At 44.6% G+C, this 3454-nt stretch overlaps 1 long non-coding RNA gene across 2 annotated transcripts; it reads left to right on the forward strand.

The window, feature by feature from the left end:
* Nucleotides 1-1553: 1553 nt before the first annotated feature.
* LOC141160969 (uncharacterized) lies at nt 1554-2917 on the forward strand. Of its 2 annotated transcripts, XR_012250600.1 has the most exons (4): nt 1554-1954; nt 2303-2421; nt 2500-2598; nt 2699-2917. It is a non-coding gene; the product is annotated as an uncharacterized lncRNA (long non-coding RNA). The 2 variants fall into 2 exon arrangements; XR_012250599.1 differs by lacking the exon at nt 1554-1954 and having other exon boundaries at nt 1967-2421.
* The last annotated feature ends 537 nt before the right edge of the window (nt 2918-3454 follow it).

A 3454-nucleotide genomic window follows, 5' to 3' on the forward strand; every position in this document is an offset into this window, starting at 1 on the left:
AGCACGTGACAGCGCGCACGTGACCCATACCGGTACGGTGGCTTACAGGGACCAAAAAACCAACGCGTTTCGAGAACAGCGGTTCTCTTCCTCAGGGATGGTCTATTGCTGTAAGTTGGTCACTTATATATGCGCGCTCCTCCATTGAATTAGTGGGGGCGGGGTCAGCTAAGCTTATGGGTATAATGTGGTTTGTGGAGGGGTTAATCATCATTAAAGGCGAACAGTTCGATTTCTGAGTTAAGTCCTTTTGGTTTCAGCGTGTCTAGATTGAATATCCATTCACTTTCAATCCTAGACATTTGTTTTAGGTAATCCCCTTTACGCCATTGCTTGTGAACCTTTTGTAGACCTGTGATAATGGTGCCCTTTATAGAGCCTCCATGTTTTTCTGAGTAATGTATGGATAGTGGGTGTCCATCAAATTTTTTTGAGATATTACGCAGATGTTCATTTATGCGTACGTGCATGGGGCGTTTGGTCCTACCTATATAAAATTTGTTGCACGGGCATCTGAGGCTGTATATGACACCTTCCGTGTTACAGGTAATGAAGTTCGAGATTGTGTGGGTAATTTTACCTTCTTTAATGTTTTTTTGCTTTCTGGATTTGCTCCAAAACTGAGGATTTCAATGATGAAGCCACACAACTAACTCAAAAATTTCTAGAAAAACGATACACCACGCAATTCTTACAGAAAGTGAAAAACCAAATCCAAGTTATGCCCAGAGACAACCTCCTCAAAAAAAACCCCAAAAAAACTAACGCCACTGACTCAAATACACAACTAAATATCCCAATTATAACCCAATACAACTCCAACACACAACTATTTAGAAAAATCATCACTAAACACTGGCATATCCTTCATAATCACAAAATGATAGGTGATTTGATCCCACCAAAACCAAGATTTATTTACAGGAAAGCAAAAAATCTGGGAAACCACATTGCTCTCACAGTTCGCAACTTTCAAACTAATGAAAAATCCTCACTTACTGAAGAAACCGTCGTTTTTTTTCCCTGCAATAAATGCGCAGCATGCAAAAAGCTGCATACCAGAAAACAAAAAAACATTAAAGAAGGTAAAATTGCCCACACAATCTCCAACTTCATTACCTGTAACACGGAAGGTGTCATATACAGCCTCAGATGCCCGTGCAACAAACTTTATATAGGTATGTCCAAACGCTCCATGCACGTACGCATAAATGAAAATCTGCGTAATATCTCAAAAAAATTTGATGGACACCCACTATCCATACATTACTCAGAAAAACATGGAGGCTCTATAAAGGGCACCATTATCACAGGTCTACAAAAGGTTCACAAGCAATGGCGTAAAGGGGATTACCTAAAACAAATGTCTAGGATTGAAAGTGAATGGATATTCAATCTAGACACGCTGAAACCAAAAGGACTTAACTCAGAAATCTAACTGTTCACCTTTAATGATGATTAACCCCTCCACAAACCACATTATACCCATAAGCTTAGCTGACCCTGCCCCCACTAATTCAATGGAGGAGCGCGCATATATAAGTGACCAACTTACAGCAATAGACCATCCCTGAGGAAGAGAACCGTTGTTCTCGAAACGCGTTGGTTTTTTAGTCCCTGTAAGCCACCGTACCGGTACGGGTCACGTGCGCGCCGTCACGTGCTTTGACGTCACGCAGGTCCTGCTGCGCTACCACGAGACTCTTGCCAAAGGTCCTTCCCGCCTTCCGCAGACTTCCTACGGAAGATGCTGAGCACAAGGGAGAACAGCTGGTCACCGGCCGGGACCTTGTTGCACTCCCTGTGCTACTCCCATCTCCCCCCCACCTCTCTCTCTCTCTCCCTCCCCTACCGCCCCTCCCCACCTCCAATGCCAACGGAGACTCTGAGGAAACTACCAGCCGGACGCCTATCACTCCCTGTCAGTGGGACTTTTCCTGACAGATAACTAACTGTAAGTCACGGAGCTCTGCTCCCACGGTGATTTCATTACCGAGTGCACACTGCACATGCACCAGACTGCTTGCCAACCGTAACCTAGGGTACAGCATCACCTGCAACTGCTTCCCTGACTGCGACCACTACTATTAGTGAGCTATAAGGACAAGCAGACCCCAAGTGCCCAAACCTTAGCACAAACTCTGCTTCCCTGACCACGGCTACTACCACTAGTGAGTCAAAAGGAAAATCTTATCCTCAAGTACCCAAACCTAACAGGTAGCATCTAACCAACCTTACCTGCATTGTCTACACCCCACATCACTTACCTATTCACAGCATATACTAACTACATTTCCATCAGTACCCTTTTAGACATTGCGGCACACACAGCCGCCTATTATCCAGGACCGGCTAAACACCAAGCAACACCGCCGAAACCATCACATACAGCCTGGAAACCCTCAAAAAGACCTTTTTCAGGTAAATCAACACACTCTCCCATCCGTGACACCCACACTCCCAAAGGCTAACCCACATCATCTTTCCATCTACCAACAGTACCTCCTCACCTTGGTGTCTACAACGAGGGAACAAGCATCTCCCACCTAGACCAACACCAGCTATCTACACCGTGAATACAACCCGGACCTAAAACAGGTAAATCATCTCCCTCCACCACCAGGAGGCCATCTAACCCATCTCTACAAGGAACTATCTGCCCACTAAACTCCCTGTATCCCTTCTCCTCTCCACCCAGGAACCATCTAGACTACAACGCCTCCCCAACTGGCCAAGAAACGAAATAGGCCTAAACTACCAGGAACCCACAAAGTACCTCTACCACAAAGGACCAACCAGTTTAAATTCAATTTTACATTTTTTTTTTATGTATTCCATTTCATATTCTTCAGACTCCGAAATGTTGTTTTTACATGGTACTTTTATGTGAGATCAAATAAAAAACCTTTTTAATGATCACACCTTGCATCATTTCGACCCGAACATTTTACTCTCCCCCCACCCCCCTACCCCTACGGCCTAACCTTACCAGCGCAGGATCACTTCTATATATAAATACTGCAATGGCTAAACGTCTAAATACAGCAGATGAGGCTTACACCATGATCTGTTCAGATGCAGACAGCGCGAGTGTGACAGACTAGCAGTTTTTACTGATGTCGTTCTCATCCGCTAGTTCTAGCGATGATGAGTCTCAGCAACCGCACAGCGGGCGATAAAATGCTCAGTCTAGCACTGATGCCACTGTAAGCGATTGCGTGCCCACAGAATCATACACTCCATAAGTGCCAGAATTTACTTCTGTCACAGGCATCCATGTGGACACTACAGGGTTTAGGGACGTTGATTTTTTTAAACTTTTCCTCTCTGAAGAACTACTAAATTTAATGGTTGAACAGACCAATTCATATGCTGCTCAATTCATTGCCAGCCACCCCACATCCTACTACTCCAAAAGTAGGGCCTACTTTTCAACATGGGTCTGATAAAAAAA

This window comes from Phyllobates terribilis, unplaced genomic scaffold (genome assembly GCF_046119375.1).
Source record: "Phyllobates terribilis strain yellow unplaced genomic scaffold, ASM4611937v1 Scaffold_9__5_contigs__length_417890890, whole genome shotgun sequence".
Lineage (NCBI taxonomy): Eukaryota > Metazoa > Chordata > Amphibia > Anura > Dendrobatidae > Phyllobates > Phyllobates terribilis.